Genomic DNA, 22,748 nt, shown 5'->3' with positions numbered 1-22,748 from the left:
AGCCAAACTAGATATTTTCAATATTTCACTCTCTTTTCTACATACACAACAACATTATTTTTGTCAGTTTTATTAGTAGTATTTTGTATTAATTACACAAATAAAATATAGTTCCATCGAATTTTCAAATGCATATGGTTTCTTTAAATATATGTTTATCATAAGATATAGTATTTTTACACCATAATAAGATATAGTTTAACCTAACTGCAAATACAAATATTATCCAAAGAAGGGGAGAAATGAAGAGAATTAAAGGCTATGGGTGATTGCTTTGCTTGCACTATCAGACATCAAATTTTACACAATTTGTAGAGATAAAATGTGTCAGAGAGTGGTGGGGAGAGTACTGAATCAGTGAGACAAGCATAAAAGTAATAATAAATCAAATAAGTTAACTTTCATACATAAACAAAGTTGATTACAAAAGAAACAAATGTTTTAATTAGTAAGTTAATAACCAACAAATAAAATAAAAATTTAATTTGATTGTATATAATTTGGAATTAAAAACTGTAAACAATAGTCCTACTGAGTAGTATTAGGGCATCCTCAATGGAAATTTTTAAGTAGGAATCCTTAGGGAAAAAATAATTAAATAATCAGTGGATCCCACCAAAAAGTAATGATTCAATTCTTAAAATTTTTAAATAAAGATTTTTTCTTAGTGAATCTTTGCACTATTTGCGGGTCTCCACGACTATGTGGCGGCCCGTGAATGGTCATTTTTTTTTTTTAAAAAAAAATCTAAAATATCCAAGATTAATCCTAAATGCCCTTGTCACTAAGGACTCTAATGAGTCTCACCGGTGCGCATGCTATTATAACCTTGGTACTTCAACCTCCATTAATCGGGATTTTGGGGGTTATCATATTTTACTGAAATTACACGTTTTATTTCCAAAAGTCACATATTAATATATAATAGATAATTCATCGTTAAACATCAAATAGATTTAACTCTTTTTCTTTCCAATAATAAGACTTTGGACTCTCGAGGTTGTCATGTCATGCATGTGAATTATATAATTAACCAGAAGTTACTATTAATAAAGGCCCTACAATATTTCGCATATTTATCATAAAAAGTGTAGTCTCTGTATATAAATGCAATTTAAACTAGGCCTCGAACTTATTATCCGAGATCCGGATTCGATCCGAGATCCGTTCCGGATCCGCTCCGAAAATAGGATATCCAGGGTACCCAGATCCGAATTCGGATAGTAAAATCTTGGATCCGTGCAAACCGAATCCGGATCCGGATATCTTAATTTTTAGGTCCGGATATCTGGATCCGGATCCGTATTTTTAAAATATATTAAATTTTTAAATTTTATTAATATTTATATTTGATATATTAATATATTTATAAATATTTAATTTATGTATTATATTAAAAAAATTATTATTTTTTGTTAAAAAAATTATTTTTAATTATTTGACGGATCCGGATATCCACGGATAATAGAATATTGAGACGGATATCCGAAACCTGGATATCCGGAAACCACGAATCCGGATCCGGATATTAAATCCACGGGTTCGACGGATCCGGATCCGGATCCGATACCTTAAATTTCCCTGATATCCGGATCAGTCTCAGGATTAATTTAAACCCCGTAATTTACACTAGACATGATTTTAAAAACTGAAATTTTAATAAAATCTTTTGATAGTCGGGAATTTGAATTTTCTTAGATATATTAGCTAAAATTACTTACTTTCTCAATGATAAAGTAATGATATCGGTATTTTAGCAAATATTGAAATTGGTGGTGGTATATTATAGTATTTGATTTTAATTAAAATATTTACATTTCTAAGTGCATTTTATCTAAATAGACGAAATATGGTGCATCGCACGAAATTCGAGACTATGATAAACTATTCAGATCCACATACACCACATATCGAACCATGTAAACTATTCGATTCACATCACAGACGAGATATTAATTCTTGTTTCTCCTAATTTGTATATATATTTCTGTAAAAAGTTTCAATATATGGATACATGCCTGTAATATTTGACAAGTTGTTGAGCGTATTTACCACTTAAGTATATAATTATATAGCCTTATAATTTCTAGTACTTTAAATTAGGAAGCATGGGCAAAAGATCGAAAGTTAAGTGTTCGTTTCCTAGATATAGGAAGTCGTGGTCAGATGGAGAAACTTGCTTGAAATTTCAGACTTACTGCTCTTAGCAGTAGTAACCATGTAATAGCTAGCCACTACAATTTGAAATTACATTTGTTCAATGAACCAATATCTTAGTTTAATAATTTTATGGACATCAGAAAAAAAAGTTTTATGGACATCAGGTCACACATTTGAGATGCGTTTTCTTTTTATAGTTCTTGTTTTGTTGTCTCGTCTTATGATAAATTCTTTAAACCAATATTAGTGTTCGTTCGCCTATATTATAGGATGAACCCAAAACTTGGGACAATTTAGAGCACTTATAAATAAATATAAATTTGTTTTGATGTATTTAGTATTTTCAAAATATATTTACTCATGCAACAAGATAAAAAGGGTCCACAAGAATAAATGACGTTAGGTCGATGGTCCAAAATTGTTCACAATTTTCAAGATGTTCGTATTTACTCGTACTTACTCGTACCCCTTTTATAAATATTACGACACTTTAATATATTTATCGCCTGGTTATTTATTTTGTTTTCCAGTTTATCAAAAAGAAGAAGAAAAGATTCAAGAGGTATTTTTTAGTCATGTACAATTGTACATTCCTCAAAAAGACGGGTGAATTTGCAAAGATATTAGAAGATAATAATCCGTTTGATCAAAAAATAAATAAGATCTCTTAAAACTCTTTTTCTTGATGTGTATATATATGTTGATTTAATTATTTGTATCTACATTTTCCCATTTTACTAAAAAAAATATTTATATCTCAGTAACTGAATAATTCCTACATGAAACTTCTATTATTTAGCTATACTAAGGTTTTGATTAAAAAAAGCTATACTATGGTAAGTTAATAATAGGGCAATTCTCCTAAATAGACAATTTTCAAGTTTTGATCACAAAAATATACCACAAAAAGGAAAATGACCAAAATATTTTATTTAATAGGTAAAAAGACCATAATACCCTATATATATAAAAAATTAAAAAATAATTAAAAAAATTTTAAAAACTAAAAAAAATAATTTTTTTTATAGTTTTAGATTATATGTTTTCAAATTCGAACTTTTTTGTAAATTTTTTTTTTAATTTTTTTTTCGAATTTTTTTTTTTCAAATTTTCTTTTTGTAATTCGAAAATATTTTTGAAACTATATTTAAAAACTTTATTTTCAAATTTTTAATATTTATTTTTTATTTCATAAAATTTTAAATCTCAATCCCAAATCTCCATCCTTAACTCTAAACCCTAAGGTTTGGATTAGTTAACTCTGTGAGTATACGTGTATATTTATTTCTTTAATAAAACATTTCGGTCATTTTGATCTTTAGAGTCTATATTTGTGACAGAAATTTTTTCAGTGCTATCATAGGGTATTTCCCTTAATAATACTCTCTTTGTTCCTAAATATAAGATTTTTTAGGTAAAATATACTTATTAAGAAAGTTATTTTTTATCTAAAAAATATCATTAAATTTTAAATTAAAAACTATTCACTCAATTACAAAATAGCTATATTAAATTTGATTGGTTACACAGTTTTTGATAAATTTAAATCTACCTAGAAATATGAGAATATCCTACATATTAGAACATAAAAACTATTCTAAATATCATATATTTAGGAATAGATGGAGTATATTAAAGCAGAATTCAAACCCTTCTATAATTTTTTAAGTCCAGCATTAAGCTATATGTTTATATCTAATATATTTTGTATCTACAAAAACTATCTAATCTATTAATTTAATATTTTATTTTTATCTACCATTAACAAGTTATAGTAAGACCAGAATTAGTTAAACTGATATATTTAATTATTTACATTAGTAATAAACCAACTATAAATTTGAATTTTTTTAAAGTATAACAAAGTCTGTTGATAAATAATCTAAAAAAAATTATTTAAATTTTTAAATATTTTATAAAATAACATACTTATTAAATAATTTCGTAATTAGTAATATAATATTATTATAAATTAGTGTTAACTAAAATTTTATTATAAAGCAAGAAAATGAAAATTATATACGATTTCTGTATAAATTCTATAATTATATTATGTACTATATAAAAATAGAAATGCTATATGAATATTATAAATTTACACAATATATAATAATAAAATGTAAATTATATATTTAAAATATTTGTAATAATATCAAATATATTTATAAAATGAAAAAATATATGCACGAATGTGTGAGTTAAAATCTAGTTACTATTATGATAAGATTCAAGATGTATTTTAGGCATTTTTTTAATATTTATTAAGTGACAAGCGTGCAAAGGCAGCCGGTTCATTTCTTTTTTGGATGGAACCATCAGTTTTTGGTCAGCCAAAGCTTGTATCCCTAAAATAATAATAATAACTTCTTTTTAGATGCCAACTTTCTTCTAACAATCTTTATCACAACAAATCAAATAATTTGTATATGGTCTTATTCTTATATGTATAACCAATATTCCAATCATTTTATGTTAGCTAATCAAAATACAGATTCAAGTCACAATCACATTGACAAATAATATAATGATGAGTTCATTTTAGAGTTGGTTAGAATAAAATTATGATAACAACATCATTTGTTATATTTTAATAGATGAAAAAGTTGTTGATTATATCTCTTAATTCATGATTGTTAGGTTTCATAATCTCATGCATTAGTTATTTCGTGGTTATGTGAGTTATCATTTTATCATATAAGTTATGGGTTGCACTTTGCATTTGAAATCAGGATAAAAATAAGTCCAATATTTTACGTATTTATTTCCCTATTTTGTAATACAGTTTTTTTTTATTCTTACTTGACTTGATCATAATTCATCATTTTTGTAAGTTTCATCATTATGTATATCGCAACAAGCATTTAACTTGAAAGCAACAAAAATGAATCTTAAATTTCACATTTTATTCATGCTCTACCTCTGTTTTTCCATGTGGGATTGTCCTTACTTTTCTCACACACTAGTTGATCCATTTTTATATATATCCCTATATTTGGTATAACTATATCGCTTTGTAAAAAATATTCATCAATATTCATCAATCTACATGCGACAGTTATAGAACTTCTCCAGTAACATTTATGAGTGAAATATAAACATCGTACTAAGTGCAAGAAATAAAAGTTAAGCATTTGCATACATTGCATGAAAAATGTAAAACTAGATAAAATTAACCTGGATTTCAGTTTATAATAAATCTGATGTTATATCAAATTTGTTCTGTTTTTATTATTACTACTATTTTGTAATAAATACTATAGATGAATCCAAAATATAATTTTCGCCACTGATCTTTATTAATACTTTATAGACCTAAAATAAATGGATTTAAATAAATTGTTTACTTTTTATGGTTTGTTATTAAATTTGCATCATATATGGTTAAAAAAAAGTCCGTGATAGAACTTGTTTCTTACAGACATTTCCAAGTTTCTAACATATATAACAAATTCTTTTTGGCAAATTAAAGAAAATATAATAATTTGACTATGATTTATTTACATTTTTATTCATGTATATAAACAAGTTCCGACCACATTTTTGTATTTTATATTCTACTATATCTCTTGCAACACAATATTTATACCAGGCCTTGAATAAATTTGTAACTTTAAGTTCTTATAAAAGCTACAAAATTCGACACTAAGATAGAAATTCAGCCGTTGGGAACATCTTCGCTCTTTATTTTTCTTTGTTATTCTCCTTTTCCAGCTTTTTTTCGTTTATTATTCCTTTTGGCATGAGATTCAAACGCCCCACGCCACTTCAATCAAAAGAAAAGTAAAATCACACTTAATTAAATGTTATTAAATTTCTCGGGATGTCCGACATATAATCATATGGATCCAGTATATTATAGTTTACGGAAAGCCATGAACTTTGAAACTTTTTTTTTTTTGAGAAAACTTTGAAACTTCTTTGGTTTGTTATCCGATGAACTGTGACATCTGCTGTATTTTGGAATTGTTTTAAAGTAACCTTAAACGAAAATGTTTAAAAGAAATAACGAAATTAAGCCTTAAACAAAGATGGTTCGTTAAGCTTCACATGCATCTATTGTAATTAATTAACAAAAATATGTATCCGTATGAATACAATTCCAAAATACAGCATACAAAAGCATTTCTGTGTTACTTCAGTTTTCTAAGGTAATGATCGTTTGGGATAGTTTTTAGTTTTTGTTTTTGATTTTTAAATTTTGGTTTTTGGTTTTTACCTTTTAACTTTTGATTTTCATCTTTTTATTTTGGTTTTTGGTTTTTAGATTTTGATTTTGGTTTTTGGTTTTGCTGTAGGTTTTAAGTTTTTCAAAAAAGAAAGTAATACGTTATTTTAAAATAATACAACAAAAATACAAATAAAACATTTAGAAGTTACTATTAAAATTGATCAAAATATTGTGATTCTTATTCAAAACATAAAAATACATTAACATGTTTTTAATTACTATATTTTAAAAAAACTTACATTATACTAAAATATAAATCATAAATATATCTAAATTATTTTTATTTTTTAAAACTTGAATGGAAACTTTTTATTTTAAAAACTAATATATTATATTTGGTTATTAAAAAATATTTTATGTTTTTATACTTTTTAGTTATTTTTGAATGTCTAATAATTATTAAAATTATTCAATAATTTTATTTATAGAATTTAATAACTAATTTTTACAATTAATTTACAATTAGTTAATGTTATAAATAAATATCTAAATTTATTTTACAGATATGAAATAAAAATAAATGATTTCACATTATTAAACAAAATTACTTAAACAAAAAGATAGAAAGTATATACATATAATGGTCATGTAATTTATATTGATATTTACAAAAATAAGAAAAAATATATATGAAAAGAAGGGTGTTTTTCAAAACCAACCCACTTTTTTAAGTCAAACCTAAAACCAACCTTTTTTTTGTTCATACTATTCATCAATAAATTTTCCATATTATCCCTATGTTTTTGACTTATTCACAAAATTGCCATTTTTATTTAATTTTTTATTAATTTCGAAATTAACCAAAAACTAAATACACCCTAACCAATTCTTCTTATTTACAAAAATGTCATTATCATCAATTTTTCCAACCACCATGAACCACCATTTTTGAGCTCTAAAGCTCTAGAATTCAATTTTCAACCACTTTTTTCTCACTCTAACCCAAAAAACTTCATTTCCTCTCATCTCCTCAACATTTTCATCTAAAAAACTCTCATAACTTTCATTTTCATTATCACAAACTTCATATTTTTGAGTTTCTTCATTAGTGAATCGTCAAAGATGCTTCTTTTTGCTCATATTTGGAGTTTGGACGGTTGAAAAGGTTGGAAATGAGCTTTACACAGGAAAAATATAACTATTTACATGGTTTTCGTTCCTTTTCAGATCTGTGTCGCGATAGTAGACTGTTTTGTATGTCTACGCCTCCGTGTAGACTTACGATGCAGTCTATTTGTCAACGCACAGGTTAGTTTTGCAATTGACCAAACAATTTTTTTTTTCTAATGCAGACTTCCCCAGCAGTCACTGTCTTTACCTTTGACAACATAAATAAAAATTTCGGTAGACTTACTAAGACGTCTACCTAAAAGAGGTTAGTTTTTCATTTCACCAAACTTTTGACTTTTCAAAATAAACTTCGTCGGAAGTCTACAAACTGTAGACTGCCAACGAAGTCTATAAAATGTCAGTTTTGCATTTGACCAAAACTTTGACTTCGTTGAATAGGTTAGTTTTGTGTTTGACCAAAAAGTTTAAAAAGCAATCAAAAAATTTATTAAATTGTAGACTTCATATGCAGTCTTCTTATCCTAGAAAAAAAAAATGTAGACTGTGTATAAAGTCTACTTTTTTATTTTGGTCAAATGCAAAACCAACCCGTCGGATTTGAGAGTAGACTTCACAAGAAGTCTACACACCCGTAGACGTTCATTTCAATTTACTCATTGGAAGTCAAACTTGGTCAATTGCAAAATTAACCTCTTTCAAAAAAATTCAAGCATGTAGACTGCATATGAAGTCTAGTTTTGAAAGTCAAATCTTAGATGAATTCTGGTCAATTGCAAAAACTAATATTTTTAAAGTGTAGACTGAAATGAAAGTCTACATGTATAAAATCACAACTTTTTTTCAAATATAGAGAGCAACCCGTAAAATTTGCAATTGCAAAAACCAACCCAAAGAGTAGACCTATGTGACAGTCTACATGGTAAACTGAAAAGAACGTCTACATCTTCGAGGACTGAATATTAAGTCTACATAGAAAAATATATAAAAATGTGAATTTGTGTATTATTCATTAAGTTTTTTCTAGTTTTTTTTTGTTTGACAGTGTGTGTTAGTTAATCCTAATGGGTTTGAGTGATTTTGAAAAAAAAAATTGTTATAATTATGAAGGTATAATTCATTTGATTTGACTATGTTGTTAGCTAATAATTGTAGATGTATTTGTAAGTCTTCGTTTATATTTTTATGAAACATGAAATATTTCTTCCCTGATTATATAAACCTGTATTTTTTTTGCAGGAAATGGCTCAGATACCTGTGTATACGGAGAATGGGTGGTGAAAGGCTCTTTGCGGGAATTTGTGGTCAATAATTGGAAAGGAAGGAGAATGTTTCTTGTGTCGGATGGTTGTACACATGGTGAACTTCTTGAAATGGCACTAGAAGATTATGGTCTGGACAAGAAAATCGAGAAGATGGTGCTAACATATTCCTTACTAGACGTCATTTTACAGCAAATGGTTCCGGATACTCCTCATATGCATGTCACGAATGATAGACAAGTGCGGAACTTGATCGAGTTAGCTAAGACACACTTTGTACGCCTTTGTGTATCAAGCCAGAGCCAACTAGAGATTTTTGGTGTTAGATAATAAGTGTAGACGTCTTTGTAAATCTACAAAGGTAGACTGCAGTTGAAGTCTACGTCGTAAATTCTATTAAAAGTGCATTTGTGTATTATTCATCATATTTTTTCATGATTTAATTATTTTACAGTGTATGTTAGTAATTTAATGGTTTTGGATGAATTTCAAAAGTTAATGTGTTATAATTATACACTTAGAACTTATTGCAATTTTTTTAATTAGTTTTACTCTTTAAACTTCTTGGAAATTTTGTATAGATTTTCTTCTTCTCACATGTGTGTTAGTTATTATTTTCACCTATGGTGGTTTTACTTGTTTGGTTGATTAGATCTTGTGAAAAATGATATCGAACAAAAAATTAATAATATCATACAAGTGAAACACAACTAAAAATGAATACAATCTTTATAGATTATGCATTAAACAATTATTTAAAAATTAATATTTTATTATAATAAATTATTACAAAGCAATATATTAAAAAGTATTCTTGAGTTTCATATACTTGATGCCTCAAATAAAGTTTTGAAAAAAATACCTGCAAAATAAAATAGTGTTATGAGAAAAACATAAGATAAAAAATTAAATCATATTTGAGTAGACTTTTTATTAAGTCTACGTAAAGTTATTGTTTAGTAGACTTTAGTTGAAGTCTATACTAACGGAAAGTTTTCATATCTAAAAGTGTACATTTAGAAAATTTGAAAATGCTTTGTTTTGGAAGATATTTCAAAAATAGTTTTTTTTGCCATCCTTGTAACAAATCAAAAACATAAAGTATGAATCTATAAATTTAGTTCATTACAAACACAAAATATTTTATAATGAATATATGTAAAGCTTATATTTTTGGGAAGATGATTTGAAAACTTCGGAAGAGAATACCTGCAAAATAAGATAAAATTTTGAAAAATAAGATAAAAATTAAAATCATATTGAGTAAACTTGTAATGAAATATGCTTAAAATTCAAGGCTAGTAGACTTTATTTGAAGTCTACCAGCCCTAACTTTTAAGTAGACTTTGAAGTCTACTCTATCAAAAAGAAATTAGATCTGAAAAATATATATATTAAAAAACATAAAATAAGTTAAATTCTAAAAAACTTTAAAAAAATATAATTTAATAGAAAAAATTGTAATAATTAAAGACATAGAATTTGAATATGTAACTTTATTTAAATATAAATACTAGAACACATATTTAAAATCTATAGATGTAATATGTAAACCTTACATTTTTGGGAGAAGAATAGAACAACTATTGAAGAAAATACCTGCAAAATAAGATAAAATTATTAAAAAACAAAGAAAAAATTAAAGTCATATTTTTGTAAGCTTCCAATGAAGCCTGCTTAAACTTTGTGGTTTAGTAAACTTCATATGAAGTCTACTAGCTTTAGCAAACTTCTTTAGAAGTCTACACTGTCTGATAATTTTCAGATCTGAAAAAATCTATACATTTTGAAATGTGAAAATAATTTTAAATCTGAAAATACTTTACAAAATAGAATTTATAAGATAAACTAGTAGCAAATTAATGCACAAAGCTTGATCTATAAATTTATTTGAATATAAACATATAAATACATATTTAAAATCTATTAATCTAAAACTTACATTTTTAGAGGAGAAATAAAATTCATGAGTGATAATACCTACAAAAAAAAAGATAATATTGTGAGAAATAAATAACATAAAAATACACATTTAAAATCTATTGATCTAAAATTTACATTTTTTAAAGGAGAAGATGAAAACCATGAATCATAATATCTAAAATGACAAGATAACATTGCGAGAAAGACTTGAGAAAATTTTAGAGAGAAATAAGAGAAATGAGAGAGTTTTTGAAAGAATGAAGAGAATTTTAGAGAGAAGGGAGAGAGTTTTAGAGAGAAGGGAGATAGTTTTAAAAACTTATGCAGCTACTTTAGAGAGATACTGTATAAATTGTGTTTATATAGGGAGACAAAAATGTAACTAGGTTAAAATTTACGACGCTGTAGACTTCTTTTGAAGTCTACTAAAATTAAAATTTTGGAGTAGATTTTACTGTAACATAGTAGACCTTTTTGGAAGTCTACTATAATAATTTCATTATTGTTGTTTATCCTTTATTATTTTAATAATTTTAATATATGATTTACTAAATTTATTTCTTTATTTTTCAATAGTTATAGTATATGATTTCTCTTTTTTATTTTTAAGGAACTTAACTTAGTTTAAATATAATGATTTTTTTGTAAAAAATTGAAGAATATAGACTGAAAAAGACGTCTTCAAATAAATAGACTTTATTGTAGGTCTACGAAACCCTAAACCACAAATTTCAAACCCTAAATGTTTTGCTTGATAATCAAAAAGTCTCAATTATACAAAATATAAACTACCAAACATTAATATGCAGATTTAAGTTTATAAAACAAAATAAAAACAAAATCTAAAATCTAACCCTACGAAATCAACCACTAAAAGACATAACATGTTAGAACCTTTTGTTTATAAACTATGAACATTGTCTAACACATGATAACCAAATTAGTATATATTCTTCAAAATTGTTCAATTATATGAAATTTTAATTTACTTACTTCATATTATCCATTATATTGATGATTAGTTAAAAATATCACAATAATTATTTTTATACATTTTCAAAATTAAATTATTAGATCAAATTAGAGTGTAGACTACAAAATAAATCTATAAGGTAGACTTCGTAGGAAGTCTATATATGTAGACTTCTTTTATTACGTGTAGACTTCCGAAGGATAGAAACGTAAAATATATTTCTGTTTTTTTGTTTGGTCATGAGGGTTAAATAATACTTCAACCTTTGCATTTGACTTAAAGTGGGGTACATTTTTAAATTTGACCTGAATATTTAGGTTGTTTTTGGCAAATGTCCCTGAAAAGTATTCGTACACTTTGCAAAATCACCAAAACTTGGCTTTTGATTTTTCTTTGAAATTTGGTCAAAACATCTAAAAACCAGTTTTCCTATTTTATAGAAAAGCTTTTTTGTCAAATTCTTGATTGATTTAAAATTAGTTTTTTAGCAAAATTAGTTTTCTTAATTTTTAGAGAATCGAAAACTTGATTGGATAGAAAATGGTTTTTGAAAAAGCAAAAACTAATCAAAAAACTGAAAACAATCAACCTCTAAAGTCAAAGTTAAGTTATCGAAATAAATATTGCAAAAAAGAACTTCCATAAGATACTGGTGTTTTTTCTTCAGAAAGAAGGATAACGGTGGTTTCACCAATTCATTTTATGAAGATCGAACATTATTTTGAAAAATAGTTTTTTTTTCTTGTCAACCAAAAAGTTTAAAATAGAGCTCTTTTGTGTGTACATGTGTATAAATAATTAAATATTCGTAATTTTCATATATATCATAGTAAATTATTAATACATACGACATAATGAGGTAGTCCGCTTGGCGAAAGACCTTGGGGGCCAATCGTCATTCTCACGGGTTCGACGCCAGGCGATGGCGAACTGCCCATCCTGTCACCTACACAGATATGAGCCCATGCTTTCGGGCTCATTTGAATACCCGGAGAGAGAGTTTATCCGTGGATTGCACCTCCCCTTGGGAATTATCTGGGCCCTAAGGGCCTGGGATACCCCATGTTAAAAAAAAAAAAAAAGTTATTAATACATATACAAATTCATAGGCGCACAAATTTAATTATTTATACTAGAAACGGTGCAACAGACGAACTGGGGACCAATTCACGGGTCAGCTCATAGCCCATTTGGTGTGAATAATCTAACTCAGAAAATAATTGTTTTTTTTTTTGAAACTTCTCAGAAAATAATTTTTGGAAAATAGTTCGTTTTTCATTATATTTATTGTGTTGGTAATTAAAAATGGTTAATGTCTTCATGATGTATTGCATATAGTGGAGGAATATTGGTTATCTCTCTTTTCTGAGGAATATTGGTCCTCTGAAAACCCAAAGAATTATCCTTTACATATTCTTTATTCTTAATCCTAAGATCAACACACAATAGCAGTTCCAATCGAATTTACAAAGAACCGTGCCATCTCGTTGGACAAAACTTTAATTTGAAAAAGGGATTTTCTTAAGCGAACATATATGACATATTCTAAGATCTATATATAGTTGTTAAAATAATGAAAAAGACAAACAATATATCTTATTGACAGCTATTGACTAGCAATGCATGCGATGGTTTTGATTACGATGGATGATAAACTACGTACGTACGTAGATACAACATATTTCTAGTAGCGGCGTTCCGCTATTGACCGGTCGAGATTATCAGGACAAAGATTATAAAATTTTGAAATATTAACCAAAAGATAGATTGAAAACCTGGATTTCGAAGTTTTGAATTGTGACAATGAATATTTTGCGAACTTTGGTACACATTTTTGTTAACAAGAAAGCTAAATTATACAGTTCGGCTCGATCGTCTCATAATAAATTAGATGCATTCTATGTGATTCAGACTCATAATTGATTATGCATATATAGAACAAAGAAAAACATTGTTTCCAAATATTAAGTTATACTATTAGTTTAAGAGAACAACAGTGTTGTGACTATACTATAGTAGTTACCTATCTAATCTTATATATAAACACAAGAAGTTACTTATGATTACTTGTCGTTGTTTAATTATTTATTTCCTTTGTTTCATTACAAAAAACATCAACATGGAATCAATACATAACTAGAATATACACATGAAAGAAATTCTGGTTAGTGTTTGATTTTTATTTTACAAAGATCATTTTCCCTTACTGCCGACAATCTTTCCAACAAAGCAAATGCACGAGTCCTGGATTTTTTTAACACTATTATGGGGTTTTACGTGCAATCAGTTTACTGACATCTGATTTCGCGGCTATGGGTAAGTGCACTTTAACATTTTCTTGAAAAAGAAAGTGGTGGTAGCCTAGTGGCAATCTCTTGGGATTTGGTGTGTATCCACATCAGTACTGGGTTCGATTTTCACTGGGAACTAAATTATCACTACTTGGCCAGTTTGAGCTTGGGTTTCGGCCCAAGTGGTTTACATGGTGGGCCATAGACCACCTCCTGGCATTAGTCGGAAGGTATTCCAAACTCGGGTCAGGCAGTGTGGTACGCTTTCGAACTAGTCCACTCTGTAGCACTAAGTGCGTTCTTCCGGGGCCGACCGGACGATAGGGTTTATAAAAAAAAAAATCATACATGTATTATTTATATGTTCTTTTGATTCACTTTACTATTTTGTAATATATATATATATTGCTCAAGTAACAGTTATATGACAGATGAAATGGACGTAGCGTGTAAGAAAATATAAACTCGTACCTTATAATATAATTTTCTAAACTAAAGAATAAAGTTGAATATAATAATTGAAATTATTATAATTTATTTCTGACCATTACTCACCTGTACTTGGAATTATAAATTCCAAAATGTATGAAATAGCATCTTCAATTCTCATTCATATTTCATAAACATCCCTTTATTAAAACGAAAAAATTCATTCACGGAACCAAAATATAATGGACCACATTGTTAAACATACTGGGCTTTTATCTTACGTGCATACTTATCCATTTATCTTACGTGCATACTTATCCACAGGAAATGGATTCTCTACTACTAAACCATGAAAGCTACATGAATAAGTGGATTCTCTACTACTAAACCATGAAAGCTACAATCTCCAAAACGACCCAGTTTTAGCTGAGTACCCACTTAGAAAAACAGTTGAACAAGAATGGGCAAACCTTCAATTCAATTGTCAGTTAAGAAGAAAGACAAACTTGTGAGGATACAAAGAGAACCTTTGAGACAACAAGCTTTTAAATTCAATAGAGTTAGTTCAAATTCTTTGTTTCTTCATTACAACAAACAGACTATTAAGACAATACAAGAAAGCTTTAGTAACCGAGAAGAAGCCTCGGGCGCCACTGTTTAGAGCATCTGCAAACAGACAACCAGTTTTTAAAAGTGTAAGAGATCTGATACAAAATGATCAATTTAACATACACAAGAGAACGTATAATTCAAAAAACTAATCAAGATAAACCATATATAGATATATAATCCACCTCTCTAAGTTAGAATACAAGTTTGAATCAATCATCAACGATTCATTTTTACCTGATCGGAGAAGATCGATGCTGTTTAGTGAGACGGAGCCGGCTGTTTCTGGTTGTGGTGAGACGATTTGGAAGGAGCCAAAGCTTTGCTGTAGATCTGCTCGCCGATGCCGATGCCAAGACCGGGAAGAGCGTGTCTCATTTGGTTCTAGAGCATCGGATGCTTTCTCCATTGATCTCTTCGCCGGAAAAACTCGCCGGTAGTACCCAAAGGCTTCGCCATTTTCTCCGGTTATTCGATTCAATACTTCTGGGTCGGTACGTTCTTCTTAGCTTCGACTCTCATATGACAAATCATGGGCTTTCTTTAATTTCTGGGCCTTTTGATGGGCTTTATCATAATTATGTATCTATGATAATGTGGGAAAGTGTTTGCTACCGTTGGATCAGTATTTGTTTCGTTGCAACCGTGCAAATTAACTCTACACTCAACTCATCAAAATGAACCAAAACACTAGAGAAGAGTAGACACAATAAACCTCCCACGACTACGTAATGTTGTGTTTGAGCGTTTCCGTTGTTAGATATTGTTTGGCTTGGCCCTTTAGTATGCAGTCTATATTTCTATTATATATTCCAAAATTAATAAATAAATTAACATTACTTTGTGTAAGATTATATTCTAAATTTTATTGAATTTTCCATTATTTTTTCCATCAAATTATAGAAAGAAAATAATTGCACGTGTTTAGTAGGATTTGTAAATGGCTTTTAACTTCATCATTTGTTAATCCATCAACATTCATTAACTCTCTGATTTGTTTTGGCGCAGCTACTACAAATGGAACCAAAATCAACATACTAACTAGAATACCATGAACCCCAAAGATCAATTTTTTTTTAAAAAAAATCATATATGAATATTGAAACTCACCATGAGGTCCACTGATAATCGGTTTTTCTGCCTATTGCAAATGTTATAGTGTAGGGGGGTGAATGTCGAACCAGTCCTAGTGATGTGAATCAGTGAGAATACAAGTCATTTCTTAAGCTAAGCAGATTCAATAGTTGTGAGTGTGTGACAAGTAACAATAGCAAACAGAGCAATACAACAAGGTTTTAATCAGTTTAGACAAGTGAATCCATGGGTATTGGGAATTGACTTCAAGTAACTAAGATCCAATCTAGGTGACAAGCTTTCAATCAAAATAATCTCTTAAGTCTAAACACAATCTTAGACAAGTCCTATGTCTAGGTAAATGCCCATTTGCTTAGAAATCATTAAACATCAAATGTCTTTGGCTTAATTCAATCAAGCAATCTTTAAGTTCAAGTTCAATAACTATCTAGCAATTTTAACATCAAGTGTCCTTGGCTAATCTCACTAGAGCTTAGTTGAGTTGATTCAAACACTTCATCTAATCATGTCTGATGAGAAGTGTTTAAAAATCAGGTTTAGAGTGATCAAGACTAAACAAGCATTAAAAATACTCAACAAGCAAGTTCATACAAGGATCTAATACAATAACACCATAGATCTTCACTAAGTTACTCTAATCTCCCTAACCCATGAATTCTTAAGGAAACTACTCACTAATCTTCATGAAAACACTTAATCTCATAATAGATTGAAGCATATTCAAGTAAATACAACAGAGAATAAAGATAAACAAGGATTAAACAAGCAAAACGAAATTAGAACTCAAGAACAGATGATGAACAATTGAAGAACAGCTCAAGAACACTAAGAACAATGATATTTCAAAGAGAGAGAGTTTTGACAAGTTTTTCTTTTATTACCCAGTACCCTCCTCATGTTTCTTGCCCACTCTTTGGATAAAAAGAAAGCAAATATTATACAGAAAAGTAGGAAAAATCGTGCAAAGGAAAAGTGGGTGGAAGAAAGTGGGAAGTTGGTTAATCCCATCAACTTTCCAGTGGTCCCCGGTAAGGGTTGATACACCTGTAGTAAATCGATTATAACTTATCCAATACATCTTCAAATGACTTGAAACCACTTCCATTGGAAAGCTAACTCAATTTCCAGTGTCTCCACAAATTTTGAGCTTCAGAAAATATCTTTAAGGCTTTCATCCGTGTTCATCTTTCACTCTCTGAAATTCCATGATTCGGGAGCGACCTCGCTGTGTCGCTGCGAGAGGTCGCTCCGGATCCGTTGTCTCCGGGTGATCAATACGCGAGCGACTCTTTCCTGTCGCTCTAGTGAGGTCGCTCCAGACTGGTGATCAGAGCGACTTGGTGGTGTCGCTCCGGACTGGTCGCTCCCATGCCTTGCTCGCCCAATGACCACTCTAAACACTCCTTTTTGAGCTCCAAATGCCTCCAAGTGTCTCCAAGAACTCCATGTGGTACTCCAATACCTGATAAGGACTCATGTATGCAAAATGCAACCTAAACATGGCTAAATCCTAATCTATATGATCAAAATGCACATGGATGAATGGATAAAACAATAGAAATATGCAAGATATCAACTCCCCCAAACTTGTTCTTTACTTGTCCACAAGTGAACTTTCTAGAACTCATAGGGAGAGAGGTTGAAGGTGGGAGCTCATAACCAAAAGAAACACCACTAGCAAACACAATTAGCACACTCTCTTATTACACTCTAGCTTCTCTAGGCCTATCTCAACTCCTTTTGTCCCTACACTCACCATCAAGCATCCACACATTCAGATCTGCCAACTCTCACATTCATTAAGCATAAGATATCAAGTGAATTCTTGCAAATGGTCAGTTGGTCCAAGTCATTTGGTTGGGTAAGGGAAGGCTTTTATTCAAGTGATTCAAGAGGTTCAAAACATATGATCTTTAAGGTGGTTTACTCTCAAAACAAGTAGCCTTGACATTGCACATAATATATCTAAGAAAGGGACCAACTCATGCATACAATGCTCAATCTCCATTGTTCTACCCTTTTCCCAAACATATAAGTTACACATTCACTCTCAAATGTCAAACCCAACTCACACCTCTCACCAAAAGATTCTAAAAACATCAGCTCTTTTTCCTTGAAATCTATAAGGGATTTTTCACAACCTCAAAATGTCTCTCAGCTCCTAACAACTTTGCTAGCCCCCTTTTTCTCTCTTTTTTTTTTTTTTTTTTTTTTTTTTTTTTTTTTATTTTTTTTTTTAGGTTGGGGGCCAAGACTTTTCAAAACTAGAGCTGGAGGTTCTCTACTTATCCCAATAAATCAATTCACTTGAGCACAAGAATCTATCCTTTTTATTTCTCCCAAATCATGATTACAACGCTCACCCTCCCACCTATAGCTAGACAATAGAGTGTCCAATCCAGCAAAAATGAAGATCAAGCATTGTCGTTCCCGATACTCTCAACATTATGCACATGTAAAACTTTCCGAAGAAGGCCTCACTCATCAAACAATGAAAGCTTAAAAGGAAGGAAAGGTTTTGGGAGTGGTCTACCACTAGAGTTTGTCAAAAAGAATGGCATAAAAGATGTGACAACTCAAGTGTGTATAGCCATGACTCAGTACACAAGAGACCCTAAGCAAGAAGCATTAAGTTCATTCAGTTCAAATAAGGTTGTAGCTGGCTTCAAAGACTGAGTTTCTACAATCAACAAGTTTCAAGAAGAGTTTTCAAGGCTCGAAACATACAAGTCTTTTCGAGAGGTGCATGGATACTCAGGTGCAACGTAGTGTTCTTTACAAGGTATTTAAAATCATTGCTCCCAATGCAAGTGAATGCAACCTATATGCTCTAGACTCTCCTAATGGTGCAAATGATGCAATCTAAATGAAAAATCTTTTTTTTTTTTTTTTTTTTTTTTTTTTTTTTTTTTTTTTTTATGCAAATAGGTGTTCAATGCATGACTCAAATGAAACACAATGAAAGCAAACATGATCAAATGCTTGGTACCTCCCCCAAACTTTAGATACACAGTCTCTGTGTTCAAGGAAAGAGAGAGATACCGAGAAGAAAACTAATTTGCAAAAATGAAATGGTATATACAAGGGAGAGAAAGAAGTACCTCCTATGGATAGTATGTGGGGGCAGATGCCCCAGCATCGTCGTCGTCAGGAGGGAAGGTGGTGTAGTAACCACCGGATGCTGAACCGGAGCCTCCATACCATGGTTGGCTCTCAACCTCGTCAATCTCGTCCTCACTGTCTGAAGAAGCGAGGGATGGGGATTTGTTGCCTGAAGTGGAAGGTTGAGTGGGTGGGTTCCTCCACTTACGCTGAAGCTGCGCAGCAGTGAGGGGGAAGCCAAGAGCATCAGGCGGTGGTGGAGGCTGGGGGTTTGAGGTGTTCGCAAAAGCGAAATCGGCTGAGCTACATCCAGCTATTCCTCCCCTAGTTAAGACATCAGCTACTTTCTTCATGAACTTGGCTGAAGTCTTTGCCTGCTTCTTCACAGTCTTGCTGAGCGCCTTGCACTTATCCTTCAGCTTTTCTATCGTTCTGTCCTGAGCTTTGTTCCACCTCTGGAGACGACCAATGTGGTCATGAGCATCACGGAGAGCTCCAGGTGGAAGGACTCCGTGATGGGGCTTGAAGTAGTAGCGCGGAGGTCCATAGATATGCTCAGATGTGTCTGCAACAGGCGAGTCAGGTTGCGTAGGGACACTCCTTTTCCTTGATGGAGCTGGTTGAATTGGATCGAGAGGCCCGTGTTCTCCGAGAAAGTACTCCTGGGGAATGTTGAAGCTGACAGCTCCAGGTATCTCTAAACTCGTCAGGTTCCGGTTTGGAAGAACCACCTCGACTGGCTTGCCCTGCAAGTAGTAGTGGTAGACGTAGTCCTTCCCATACATCCCACTGAAATAGGTGGCAATCCTCAAGTAGGTGCCATCAATGAACCTAGGCCCCGCTGCGTCCTTTCCCAAGGGAACATTCAGAAATTGGAGCAGTGGTGTGATCATTCCGCCTATCCCCATCTTTGGGCGCGAATCAGTGGTGTACCACGCCCAGTCTCTGTAGTGCTCGAGACGGCCCACAAAGAAACTGACAATCCCAAAGGTAGCATAGATATCAGTGCTGGGAAGGGGTAACAGTCCAGGTTGAGCGTATGGACGGATAGCCGGACAGAGCAGTCACATGTCTTCCTCAGTAACCGTACCCGCTTGCTTCCGTGGGTAAAAAGCATGGACTAGCAATCTGTGGAGGTAGCGTACAGACGGGTGTCGGATGTGTGAGTTCTTGTCCGCCCCGGTAGAGTGCTTGTTTCCAGTGATCAACTTCCAGAGCTGTGTGGGGAGGTTCTCACACTTGGGAAGTGAGTGGTCTTCTAGGTCTTGGAACCCCATGACCCTCCCAATGTCCTTGAAGTTCATGTTGAATTCTCTTCCATTGACCTTGAACCTGATTTTTCCCCATCCTTGTCTCACATGCGCCGTGTCATGGTAAGTGACCACAAGAGAGGATAGGAACTGACAAGTGACATCCTTGTAGAAAGGATAAGCCATGGTGAGGAGTTTTGGCATCTTCAAATGTCCCAGCATCGTCTCAATATCAGACTCTAGACCCAACTCCTTCAGCAAATCGAGGTCGGCAAACCTGGTTGGAGCCCAAGTGACTCCATTCTTCAAATGATCATATAGCTCCTCCACAGATGGAGTTTTCGTTCTGTCTCGATCAACAGCAACCCCTTTGCCCTTTGACATTTTGGCTTTCTTCGTAGGTGCCGGCTCATCTTCACTCTCAGTTTCACCTTCCTCATGGGTGTTAACTGGTACGCTTTTTCCTGCCCTCTTCTCGTGTTCTTTCGATTTCTTTGCAGCCAACGTCTGCTGTCGCACAGTCCTCTGCGTCCCTGAGCCAGTTGGCTCGCTGGTTAAAGCTTTTCCTCTTAGTGCAAACTCTTGACTTTCGGCTTCTTGCCTCTCAGCTTCCAACCTTCCCTTTGTCTTCTTAACCATTTTCACCTGAAAAATTACCAACTTGGAAAGGGATAAGTAGATGGAAGTAAAGAAAAGCAAGACTTTGCAAGCGAAATTTTTTGCAAAAGTGAACTTAACAGGTGAATTTTTCAGTTTAAACTCAAGTTCAACACAATGCAACAATGTAACATCTTAACTCATCTAGTCCACCCACAAACACACCCAATTAAGATCAAATTCGAAAAACCCCCAAATCCATGAATCCTAATTTTGCCTAAGTGCGATTTAAACTCAATTTCACCATTAATTCAACAACCCAACTTGATAGATAAACTTTCCCTAGTCTATTTCACCACAATCTAGCAAGAAAAGAACCAAATTTCGACTTTCAAATTCTAGGGTTCATGGACCTACGAATTTGAATTTAAAAACTCAATACCTTGCTCTGGATGAAAGGAAATGGTGAATGGGTAGTGAAGAATAGACTACAGGGGCGAAAGCTTGGATTTAGAAACAAGAACTAGTTGATTTGGGTGAGAATTGAGAAGGTTTTGGGAATTTTGGTGTGGGTGAGTTTGAGAGAGTTTGTGAGTTTTTGAGAGGAAGGGAGAGTGATAGAGATGGAGTCGCGGGGGTTGGGGTAGGTTTAGGGTCGTCCGGTTCAGTCTAGGGTGGTTAGGGTCGGTTTACTTGAGTTAAACCGGGGTTTAGAGTTAGGAAACTTACCTGGACCGGTTCGGGAGCGACGTGAGGGTGTCGCTGGGAGAGGTCGCTCCCGAGTGGTTTCCTCGCGTCGTGTTTCGACTAAACCGCGAGCGACCTTGTAGTATCGCTCTAGAAACCTCGCTCTGAGCTGGAGCGACGTCAAGGTGTCGCGCTAGGGCGTCGCTCTGGGTTAGTTTTTGAACTCCGTTTCGTCGAAACTGCGAGCGACCTTGTAGTATCGCTCTAGAAACCTCGCTCTGAGATGGAGCGACCTTGAGGTGTCGCTGTGAGACCTCGCTCCCACGCACTACTCCTGCTCAAAACTGAACCGATCAAGCACCTGCACACAACTTCTCTCCCTTTTTTTTTTTTATTTTTTTTTTTATTTTTTTATGCAATAAGATGAAAAATGAAAATACCAATGCAATATATACAAGGATACGCATGGGACTTCCTCCCAAGTGAGCTTGTTTTAAGTCCCGAGCTTGACTTTGCCTCCTTTTAGATTAGGCCGGTGTAGGATCAGACAGTGGAACTGAAGTTCCCAGGTCTTCCGATTTGGTTCCCAAGTAAAGCTTCGCCCTTTGTCCATTGATGGTGAACTCTCTTCCATCAGAAGTCCACAAAACTATTGCTCCATAAGGTTTAACCTCTTTAATCTTGAAAGGACCAGACCACCTTGACTTGAGCTTGCCTGGAAACAATTTCAGTCTGGAGTTGTATAGAAGAACTTGATCTCCTTCTTTAAAGTCTCTTTTCAGGATATGTTTGTCATGGAGAGCCTTTGTTTTCTCTTTGTAGATCTTTGAACTTTCAAAAGCTTCAAGTCTTATCTCATCAAGTTCATTCAGCTGGATCAATCTCTTCTCCTTGGCACTCTTGATGTCAAAGTTCAGCAACTTGACTGCCCATAGTGCCTTGTACTCAAGCTCAACTGGTAGATGGCAAGATTTTCCATAGAGAAGGTTGAAAGGTGTAGTCCCCAAAGGTGTCTTGTAAGCTGTCCTATAAGCCCACAATGCATCATCAAGCTTGATGGACCAATCTTTCCTT

At 32.1% G+C, this 22,748-nt stretch overlaps 1 long non-coding RNA gene across 1 annotated transcript; it reads left to right on the top strand.

The window, feature by feature from the left end:
* The first annotated feature begins 14,787 nt into the window (after nucleotides 1-14,787).
* LOC125591299 lies at nucleotides 14,788-15,595 on the top strand. Its single transcript, XR_007327250.1, has 2 exons — nucleotides 14,788-15,029; nucleotides 15,209-15,595. It is a non-coding gene; the product is annotated as an uncharacterized LOC125591299 (long non-coding RNA).
* Nucleotides 15,596-22,748: the final 7,153 nt, after the last annotated feature.

This window comes from Brassica napus, chromosome C8 (genome assembly GCF_020379485.1).
Source record: "Brassica napus cultivar Da-Ae chromosome C8, Da-Ae, whole genome shotgun sequence".
In the NCBI taxonomy this organism is placed as follows: domain Eukaryota; kingdom Viridiplantae; phylum Streptophyta; class Magnoliopsida; order Brassicales; family Brassicaceae; genus Brassica; species Brassica napus.
Note: the sequence above shows the minus strand (reverse complement) of the source record. Positions and strands in the feature narration are given on the sequence as shown.